Source organism: Chanos chanos, chromosome 1 (assembly GCF_902362185.1).
Source record: "Chanos chanos chromosome 1, fChaCha1.1, whole genome shotgun sequence".
NCBI classification, from domain to species: Eukaryota; Metazoa; Chordata; class Actinopteri; order Gonorynchiformes; family Chanidae; genus Chanos; species Chanos chanos.
Window position 1 is genome coordinate 35,724,998 of NC_044495.1, and position 12,098 is coordinate 35,737,095.

The following is a 12,098-nucleotide window of genomic DNA, read 5'->3' on the forward strand; positions in this document are numbered from 1 at the left end:
AGCTGAGTGGTATTCTAATGTCCCTGACAGATGGAGGCAGGTCTGATTGAGCTGGAGAAAAGCAGATAATCCAAATACTGTGGTACCATGACACCAAGCAAACACCACAGTGGCTATCTTAGGATCTGAATGAGTCTGGTGATTCAACGACCTTCCAAAAGAGCGTATTGTTTTTCTCTAACCCTAAGCTTTAAATCTGAACCGCACGAAATTTGTATGGCACATTCCCCGGATAATCTGGGATTGGAACTGAAAAATGTTTCAGTGCTCTGGAATATGTTTGACTGTAGTGGAGATGAGTTGCATTCCCCTGAATGTTCAGATCAGCACTGTGTTTGGCTGGCAGCGTCGGAAAAAAAAAAGTGAGGCGTAGAGTTGAGTGTGTTCAAGTGGTGAAGGGAGATAAATGTTATCAGGACAAAACTGTTTGTGTTCTCGACTTTATTCCAACCACCTACACCTTCATAAACCCATCTAAAAATACACTAGAGCACCTTCAATTTTACACCTACATGTAGTCTTTACATTACAGTATAAAAATATCAGAATGGCCACACACACACACACACACACACACACACACACACACACACACACACACACAAAATAAAGGATTAAAAACCCCCATAAAGTATTCATTTGTAAATGGGGACTGGTTAAACTGGGGCTGTTAAAAGAACTAATCCTTCAAATCAGCTTTGTTTTCTTTTTGTTTTTTTTTGTTTTGTTTTTTTAATCATCATTTGGAGATATGCAGAATGCATAAAAAAAAAAAAAAGAGTCCAGGGGGAATATGATGTTGAGTCATGGTGTTGCTGCTGCTTGAATTCATCTGTAAAGGAGAGGTCACAGAAAATCCCGCTCCATCTCTGGAGTTCATTAAAATATTCAACTATCGCTCAGCCCGCACTGCCCCCCCCCCTCCAGCTATGGGCGTTCTGCTCCATCATCCCCTCTTCAATTAATTTTCCTCCTTTTTTTCCCTCTCCATCCTTTTGTCTGTTTAGTAACGAGGAGGGAGAGCGAAAGAGTGCCACAAATAGATTGATGAAAGACAGAAACTTTTTTTCCCCATTATCAACAGGGAAATGAAATAATTGGATGATAAAGATAGTGGCCATCTTACACAACCCCCAGACTAGAACAAATTAATGTACATATTTAAAATCAAATGGAATTGAATTAACAGGGATAAAACATAAACATGATATTATTGCAACTTTGTTTGTTTAATAACAAAGGATAGAGAGACAAAAGAAGAAAAGTAATTACCTTCCCCTTACATCTTTTCTTTTTTTTCTCTTTACACCACAGCCGTATCAAATGTGTTTGCTTCGTTCTGTTTCTTACTCTATTTCCTTCACCCAAATATTGTTCAACTCTAATCAGTCATTTCCAAATCTTTTTTCAGCTGTCCATCATATGTGTATATTACAACCATCTTTTGCTCTTGTAGAATCACAATGTGATAGCACTCAAGTCGAGTGGAGATAATAGTATCAATAATAGATGCTATTACCGATAGAATCAGTACTTAACATGGTAGTGACAGCCTGGTTAACAGTTATGAAAATGCTAAATGGAAGCAAATGTAAAAGAAAGTTGGGGTCAGGAGGTCAGAGACCAGACAAGGCAGTCCATGTATGCTCCTAGTCCAGATGATTTTTTTACCAACCATTTGGTTATTTTTTTCTTTTCATCTTATTACAGCATAATATCTACTACGTTCAAATAAATTTTTTCAAAAAATAAGAGTTAAAACTGGATCATTCAAACTACAAAGTAACTGAGTGACAAATCTGTCCCAACTCACCAAAACTTTATTGCAAATATCATTTTGAAACTTTATTCAAAATATCATTTTATTGCTGTGCTATTGTTTTAATTACTAGCTTTTATACAGCCACTAGTTTGAGGAGACACAGCATATTAACATTGTTGAATGGTTTCGCAACACCCACCCCCCACCACCACCTCCCCAGAGCACACGGGATGTCAGGCAGGTATAAAAAACTAGTAAAATTAAAGGAAAACAAAAATGATAAATCATACATCACAACTTCTGCCAAATTTAATTTGTGATTTCTGTTTTTTTTTTTTCCTTTGACTTAACCCCATGTATGTGTAAAGGTTTTAAGAAGAAAAACTCTTCCTCACAGGAATACCGCATATTGCAATAATAACAATAATAATAATAATAATAATAATAATAATAATAATAATAATAATAATAATAATAATAAAACTGAGCAAGAACAATGCACCCAAAACAACACACACAAATAAATAAATAAGTAAGTAAATAAATAAATAAATAAAAATTTCCACATGGACATATGTGTTGCACAACCTTTAATCAGTTCAAGTCTTGTTTTTAAGTGTGATGCTCATTGTGGCACACGTTACATGAATACAACACTAAGGATAAGGCCATCAGGTGATGCGTCCGTGTAATGCACGTGAGACTCGTCCAACAATACATGAGCTAATGGCTCAGTCGTACATTAGCAAAACTGCTCACTCTGACAAGTAAAAAGCATCTCGTGCAGCGCTTGGAAAGCAGCCTGGCATTTGGCCATTCTCCTATTGTCTGGGGCCTGACCTGTTCTCTATGCTCAAGTGCTGCTCCGACGAGAATGGCAATGAGCCTCATAAACAGATCCACTCTCATGGCTCATCACCATATCTGGAAATGTAGTGAGGGAGAGAGGAGCAGTTTGGAGAGGAGCAGAAAGATGATCTAGGCGTGAGATGAAAGGCAGGGTGTTTCTATGCCAGGTTTAGCGTGACATGTCCTTTCCCATTCTCTATGAAAGCTTAGACAAAGACCAGGAGGCCACGTACCCTACGCATGGTTTCCTAGTGCCACTAAACAGACACACACACGAGTACAAATGTACACAAACCCGTAACACACTCATATCATGCAGGCATGGCTGCCCTCTAAGCTCTGAGAGAAATTGAGTTCTATGTAATTCAGAATTATAAATGTTCTGAAACATATTATAAAAGAGAGATCACATTCTACAGTCTTTCCACGTCTTGTGTGAGAGTATCCAAATGCCCCCTGAAGACCATCACAGTGTTTTTGAATATTAAATGTGTCCATGTGAATGAGTGGCAAAGTTCCATGGTGTTTAAAAACTGCTGAATCTACTGTATATCAAAATTCATTACATCAAAATAATCTAAATCTAAAGGCATTTCATTTCATATTTTATCAGTTTCCACTGCTAAAATATTTTTACATAATATATAAAATGCATGTATGGAGGTATATGTACATGAGTGTACTTGAACATAGCTATATTTTCTGTCATTTAATCAGATAACATAACATGAGGACACAGGATGCAGCCAGTGGATGCAGCCATATGCCAGTGGAGTCATATGTGATCCCTGACTGTCACATCAGTGTGGCTCTGGAGGGGGTCTCCAAATGTAATACGAGGTCAAAAGTATTTATTTAATTTGATTAGGCTTGTTGATATAACATAGTTCGCTTGGATCACGTTGTTCTTGGACAAGAAAAGCGACAGCACTTATAATCAGTGGAAAACTGAGAGCTCTCAGCTGAGAAACAAAAATGAAGTGAGAATTATTTCACATGGGCCACACAGACATGACAACAAAACTAAGAGTCAAGAGCAATGAGACCACATAGGGTAAAACTGTCAGTCACAGAGAAAAACAGCTCCTATCAATTAAAGAAGCTATTAGACGGATTACCATTCAAATTATTCAAATATACTTATACTTAAATAACCCTCTAACTGTTTCACTTGCTGACTAAACCTATATTTCTTGAAAACTGAAAGAACTGTTTTAATTGTTGAATACAGTAACTTGATATATAAGAAGAAACAAATGGAAATACGGGACAGAAATTCAGCGTCATCATGTCATACATTACAACTGAATTATAAAACAGAATTCATTCTGAATTGGTCAAGCACCAGTGACCTCCTGAATTTTGTTCAGCTTATTTAACATGAATCAAATCCAAACATTAGTGCAGTCTGAAAAACACTGGGGTGTTAGATAGCTACAGAGGACCATTATAATCGTGCTTTCATTGTGGCACGGCTGATGGCATCAAAGGCCTTCTAAGTCCACCAGTAAAAATGGGCATTTGTAGAGTCCTACTGTCTGTTTCTGCAATTGCCTTTTAACACAGAGGGAGCACTTGTCTTTTAATGTGCCTTGTATTTACTTTTTGCCATGTTCATTGGACATGGTGCCAAGAGGTAGGGAGCCAGACGACGGACGTCCTTCGTACGAAAAAAACACCGTTTACGCCTAATTAAACAGTTTCAAAGAGTTATGAGTGATGACTGGCTGATGTTTAGTTTTCGTGTCCAAATGAATGATCGGCTGTAGCATCCAGGGATAAACCCAAGAGAAGCGGTTAGAGGGCTCAATTGAGTCACAGGACTGCACTCTGACACAGCAGTGCACGTAAACAGGACACAAACGTCAGAAAAGCGAGATGTCTGAAAGGAGAGGAAAAGCAGAGCCTGATGTTAACTGAGCCGTACTCTGCATCAGGTAACGACCCAGTCAACCAAGACGAGGACTTACACAACCCCCTTTTCTCCTTTTTCATAACACATCCACTCTTCACAAAGGGCCTTAAGCATGATGTGGATGTTGTCACATCATCTCCATTTCACAGAGGGCATGACCGACACAGAAAAGTGCTTTGCAATCGGACACAAAGAGCAAGGAGGCTGAAAAAAGCAGAAACATAAAGAAATCCCGGTGTATGTTATGCAACATCCACCCCAGGCAGAACTCCGGTCAAGAGCACACATGTTGTTATCTGGTCAGTGATAATGTATTTACTTGGTAAAGTCACTGTCAGGCCCACCACTGGGGCTTCATGAGAATGCGATGAACACCGGCCATGTTGGATGAGCAGTTGTTCTGGAAACATCTGCCTCATCTCTGCTTACCTGCATGTAAGTAAGCTAGGCAACGAATCATCAGTCTGAAAATTGACGGCACAAAACAAAATGGATAAAAGTACAAGAAATACAATTTGTGGTCACCATTAAAATTCAGCATTATTACTTTTAAAACGATTCTTTGGTGAAGACGGAATGACCGACAGCATCAAGACAAGACAGGGTTTCAGGAGAATGAACGGAGATGAGTCAGTGTTTCAGGACGGACAATGAAATCTGGCCTGTAGAACTACAGAGGCCACTACCACTTTTATTGTGGAATGAGACACCTGTTAAATAACACACGTACCAACAATGCGCTGTCTTCATCAGCGTCAATGCTTTGCATGTGAAACAAATGAGTTACTAAAAACAAAATAAAAGCTCTAAATTAAGATTGTGATGTTTCCGAATTCTCCTCACAATGACATATTATAATGATGGAAAAATTGTTGAGGAGATCCAGTTGTCTGCAATTTGCTCAGAAACAGCCTCTTTTTCAGATCTGATTAAGAGACAGACAGAGGACTCGACATGAGGCATTTATAGACACTGCTGTGGAAGTCTCACTGGACTTTTTTATCGTGTCTCATACACAAAAGCTTTTCTTTCTGTGTCCTCATAAACCAAATGTCCGTATTAGACTTTGGCAATCTCATATGAGCTACATATTCCATTTTGGATATTTATTTAACTTAATTTTCGCTGTGTCATCATCTCTTTTGCAAGGCTGGCGGGCCACTGAAGAAATCTCCCTCCCAAAGCTGTTGTACTTTCAATGGTCATTTCAGAATACAAGCATGATTATTTGGATAATAGAAAAACCAGAGCCCTAAATATCAAACATGACGTAAGAACTTCATGAGCTTGAAGAAGATGTTTATTTGTCCCAAGAAAGTAAATGTAAACAGATGAAATAGCTGAGCGTAGTGTGAATATTTGTGGTGCTATTTTAGACTGTTTTGTTCAATGGAAACAGAAAGGGTAATACTGTATCCTCTGACAGTAGCTTAACAATTTGTTTTTTTGTTTGGCACAAGCTGTACAAATACATGACAATAATGCCGAATGAAAAATGTGTGAAAATAAATAAATAGTCAGATAATGTTATAGGATGTTCCTTCATCTGTGTCAGCTTCAAGTCATATGTGCACTTTATTTATTTATTTATGTATTCTTTTATTTTATTCATTTAAACATGTAAAGACTGTATGTAGGAGAGGGATATTTATAACCCCTTGAAATGAAACTGTACAGCATGGTTCTAACTATGGCTGTCCAGTCTAGGTCTATTGTGGATCTGGGCCTTGGTTTTACCCTCTGATTACTGCTCTGAAGAAAGATGCATGAACAGTAGACCAAGAAACAGTGCATAAATTTGAAGATGGTGCTGCAAGTACTCGTGATGTTTCTAAGGTAAGCTTGTTTCTCCTCTCTTACGTCTGGAGGCTCCAGTCTGCACCTCCATCTGGTGCAGTCAGCTGTAGTTTCCTCCCAGTGATCAACGCTCATACCAAGAGTTTTTACGTCACATTCACAGACAGTCATGTACTGTGGTCGAGGGCATGAAGTTGCCCTCTTTCTGGATGACTAAGCCAGTAAAGATTCCTCTGTCTGTGTAGCCTGCACAAACTGGAAGAGTTAGCAGGTGAAAAGTATTCCACTGAGAGGGATTTTGCCTGACTGAAGATTCTGGTGAATGTGTTTTAGGTAGCACATCTTCCACCTGCTTTGCATATGTGGTCCAGACTCACAGCCATCCAGTGGTGTACTACTGACACTACTGTTATACATCTTGGACTGTACTTGGAGCCTTCTAAAGTGTTTCTTTCCCTCTGCATCCAGGTATATTACAGACCTGAAGTAAGTGGACAGGTGGATCACCTAAAAGCAGAGTTATCGGTACTAATGGCTAGAGATGCAACGCAATGCCACCCTGATCTATCATACCGCACTCTTTCAAGCCGAATCTCAGACCAAACTGTTGGCGGACCTACGCACAGCAATCTACTCGAAGCTGCTCAGGGGGGGCACTGTCATTAGCAAACAGCACATTCCTGATGAAAGCCTCACATACTTTGGTTTTGGCTCCAAGCCACGAGTGTTTTCCATCAGATCTTGTGTGGGGGTGGATGCTTTCAGCTGATGACTCAAAAGCCTCAGCTTGATAAGTTTCAGAAACACAGTGAAGAGAGAAAGAATGGGGGTAAGGATGCATCGTCGTTTTAATGCGGTCGCAGATCATGAATGCCTTTGCACAGCTGCTAGTGGATTGAATTTTTCAATGCGGACCTCATGGGAGGTTTTGAGTATGCAATACAGCTTTGGAGTGAAGTCTAAATTCACCAGTCTTGTCACCAGGTGGTTCCTTCTGACCATATCAGATGATTGGACCAAATATCTGAACACTATGTGCATGGGTTTATTACTGTTTTTACTATGTCTGGTAATAATGCTTATACAGTTAAGATGGCGAAGCAAAGTCGTCAGGAGGACAGAATGACGTGACTTACGCGCATTGCAAGCTGCAAAGACACACTGGACACGTTTGATTTCAAGTCGGCAGCAGAGGACTTTGCCGCAATGAAAAAAAGGAGAAAATATAATGTTACCTGGTAGCCTGATAGGCTACATTTGATGCCATGTAGGCCTAGTCTTTTTTTATGCAAGCTACAGATCTTACAGGTTACAGATGTTTTGTAATAGCCTACATTTTAGCAGCCAATGTCGAGGTTTTGCTCAATCGTTACTGTTCATTTTGCTTACTTGTTATTGTTCATTAAATACTGATATGAGGTTGTTGTCATTTTTTTGTCAACCTAGGTGTACATTATATTTGCGTTTGTAACATAGACTGTTAATAAAATGTGACTGATAAGTTTCAAAAACAAAATAAATAAATAAAATAAAAATAAATTCTTCATGCATGCCGTACTGGGAAGAAAAAAACCTAGCAGAAACCCTGAGATATATTTATATATATATACATACACACATCTCTACATTCAAATTGTGGGTCTCCAGACATTCCCAGTGCATAGACTTGTCCTTCACTTCCCCCTTGGTGTCAAGTCCAATGACAAGTCAAAATGATTGATGAGATATGAGTGCTCTTTTTTCACAAGGCATCACTGTTTAGTAAACAAAGAAGTTAAAAAAGTGTGCTGTGACACCAAAAACATGGCGAGTTTCTTACAGAAGTTGTTACGTCATAAGAGTTTGTGTCACAAGCATTGTATAACACTTCACATTCTTTAATATAATATAATACCACACAACAGCTTCAAGGTGCATTGTGATGCTCAGATTTCATTGGCTCCAAGCCTTGGTAAGAGTAACACTGACCTCTAACTCCGTGAAGAGTTAGCAAACAGTACGACTGTACATTTGGGCAGAAACATGAGCTGTGCCTTTGTGTTTGAATTGTAAACAAGAGTGATACTGTGTCACTGGCCTTCTGATGCATGCTTCTCCTCATGCAAATGAGACTTAAACAGTCCGGCTCCACACTCTGAATGGAGAAAGAGCCGCTCTGTTAATCACAGCCATGACAAAGATCTAGGTCACGACCCCACTTTGCTTTGGAAAGTTCCAGCTGTGTACCCAAAACAAAGAGTGCACAGCCGTGACCGCCCATTCTGCTGAAGCAAACTTTGAATTTGATTTTTGCCAGTGTTGTAAATTTTTTGGCCTTTTGGATGATAATGATCAGATGAGGGTTTTTTTTTTTGAGTCCTAATCTCAGTAATTGCCTGAATAGCTATGGGTTATTGTAGCCACAGAGAACATAATGGCAACAGAAGTGAGTTAAGAAAAAAAAACATTAAAATGTATTTGATCATTGTTGAAACAGGAGTCAGCCAGGTTTTCCATGACAGTCTTATTACTCTAAGCCTTAGGATTAATGGGAGTATTTGAAACTGGGTTCTTGTAACATGACTTTGAGTTTGGCTTTAGGGAGCATACTCAGAGTTTTGCTTTAGAAATATTATTTAACTTTTTCAGTGAGAGAACAAAGTTGAGAAAATTCTTCAATCAATGAAAGAAAGAAAGAAAGAAAGAAAGAAAGAAAGAAAGAAAGAAAGAAAGAAAAAACAACTAGCAACATGAAATGTATAAGCCTGAAACAGAATGGGAAGAATTACATACAACAAATACTAGTCTGGGCTTTTTCCCCCTTTTAGCTGTGCAGAGTATCTGAAATGAAATTATAAACATTGATTTAATAAGCTGGTGAGAGGAGCCACTGAATACACTGGAGTTATTGTGCAGAGTGGTAATACTGAAATATCTGTAAAAAGCTGTACTCATTGTCTCAAGGACTTAAGCAGATACTGAACAGAAGAACTTTTACAGAAGAAATCTTGTATACTGCTCTACATGACAGAGACGAGGAGTCACACAAATAAAATATAACATCCGGGCGTTGTGGTAGCCACCCATGCCGCTTTTATCACATTTTAGGGAGGTGAACTCTGGGAGGGGTGTTGTGTGCCTTCACAGAACTTGCCACTAACACCCATACATAGAACACCAATTAAACAGTACATTGTTTGTATGCAGAGGATAGGAAAATTTTATGATTTATGGATTACAGCTTAACAAAACATTCAAATAAAACAAAAATAACAATGTGTGACCAAACACAAATCAAAATGAAACATGAGAATGAAACATTTTCCTGCGATGACATCTGAATCACAGATGACACAAAATTACCAGACATTTACGGACATAGTATGGACTAACAGACGGTAACAAACATTTATGAATTTCAGATATAAAGCAACTAACACTGACCAAACACGATGGATGAAAAGTATACATTACATACATTACAACTCTGGAGGCGGGTTATCGTGACTATCCTGGCTCCCACAGGCAGTACTGGCCAAGCAGACGTCGTTGTTGTGAATCATCACATGAGGCCTAGCCAGTGAAAGGCTCTGCTTAGAGCAGCCTACTGGAGCTGAGGTTAGGGTTAAGTCATTGCTTGGAAAGGCGTGACAGCAATGTCCTTGGATTTCTTCAGCCATTAACACATAAAAGCACATCATTCACTCTCACACCACAGCAGACATGTGGTCTTGAGGAGGAAATCAAGACCTCCGGGTCAAATATTTGTAGTCTACTAAAGGTGGAGTTTTCCGCAAAGTCTTTAAAAAAAAAAAAAAAAGATTGAGATTGATGAGAACATCTCGTGCAAAAGAAGATACGACTCGAAACTGTAAGTGAAAGAATTCTTTTCACAACTTACTAGACGCATGGTCTAACATGTCGATTCTTGAGATTTGAAGTTCTGACAAGCACATTTGCAACAAAGGAATAAAAAAACAAAACAAAAAACAGACAGCTGCCCTGAGCACTCTGGATACAACCATAAGGACGTTCTGAGTGTGTCACAAAGGCTAGATTGGGGCAGGCACTGGAGAAAACACTGATGGATCAGCTCTCCTTCTCCCTAAGGGAGATTACATGAAGGAGCTTAGTTCTCTGACTTCTCTAGGTTCCCATCAGAAATACAATACCTCGCTGATCCATGTTAAATTTAAACATATGACTCTTATTCTGTGATATGCAACACTGGAGGGAACATTAAAAAACAAAAAGTCCACTCTAATTCCAAGCCTACAAAACAATTAAGGAGCAGCCTTTGCCGTCATGAGGGAGCCTTGCGTGCCTTCACATTATCTGAAGTACAATACCGTGCAAGGTTTGAACGAAACCATTTCCCCAACAAGGAAAATGACACGTTCTTGAAAACACACAAAGCGGTTAGATGTGTATTTTTCAGCCTAACACAGTTTTGTAAGTGTATTTAGCACGGAAACAGCTGATGCCTTGCCTCTTTATGCTGTCAGGGCCTCATCATCTCCTTCACGGCACAGTGGCAAATCTCTTAGGCAAATGGCTGCCAGATGCCCACTACCACCTCCAGCCACACGAACACGTGGCTTGGCTGAAAAGAGGGCAAAAAGAAAAAGAAAAGGAAAAAAAAAAAAAGGAGGGGGGGGCAAGGCTTACCATTTGAGTGATGAGATTCATGTTTGAAGACTCGTAAGAAGCAGACACAAGAAGGCAGTACGCCTTTACAGGCTCTGAATGTCGGAATGGACCATGAGGTTAACTCCAGAATCAAAAGCAGGCTAAGTGCCCTTCACATTTAATGTTAATGAGGGCCAACTGCCAGTAGGTTTTTTGCATATACAGCGTCTTTCAAGGAAACGCCAAGACGCAGACGAGTGCTACGGGAGCAGTAGGTCTCCTCTCATCAGTGAAGATGGAGCAAACAGCTCATTTCCTTGTTCTTACAAAGTCAAGTATTGTCTATTGAGCTGAGGCTTCTCTGGAGACTCTTTCCAGAGTTTGTACAGTGCTGTCCATTTAAGGAAACCTGGTCTATAGTGAAGGAGGGTGTTGAAATGGTATAAAGTATTACAAAACAAAAGTCCAACAATTTGCTAAGATCTATTTTATTTAAACAAAATTATGATCATGTTGAACGACCATTCACCCCAATCCCCCAACATCAAAACATCACTTGACAATAAATACAATCTTCCATTTGAATTAGTTTTCATTTTTTTTTTATTACAAAGTCTTTAGTTCTCCCCAGCTGCCCTACAATATGGTGGGAAACTGTACAAACTGGAGGACATATGAAAGATATCATTTATGTATTATTACACAATGCAAACATAAATTAACATTAGTTATTCTTATTAGGAAGGCTGAATGTGCTTGTCTGACAGACAGACAGGTTGGAAGGTCAGGAGTGACTGATCAGAGGCACTAATCCTTATCTAAAGGGCTTAGCAATCAGATTACATACTGGGTAATTATTTCAATATTTCCTATTCAGGCAAAAGCCGAAATGCCGAACTACTGTTCACACTCAAGGAACCTCTTAAAAAGTGTGACGCCCCGCTGTGACTGGATTTAGGTACCTCTGATCTTGGAGCACCATTAGTTTTTAAAGGCCAGGAAAACTTTCACCATGACCATCACATAGACAATTAACTTACTGTCATGATCAAGAGCAGCCCATAAGTATAAGAAAAACACCCCTTCAGCCCTTTTTCTGTATGACAGATCAGACAGCACAAGTATTACTACACTAAACCTTAGAAACTAACAGTAAATGGCATGTCT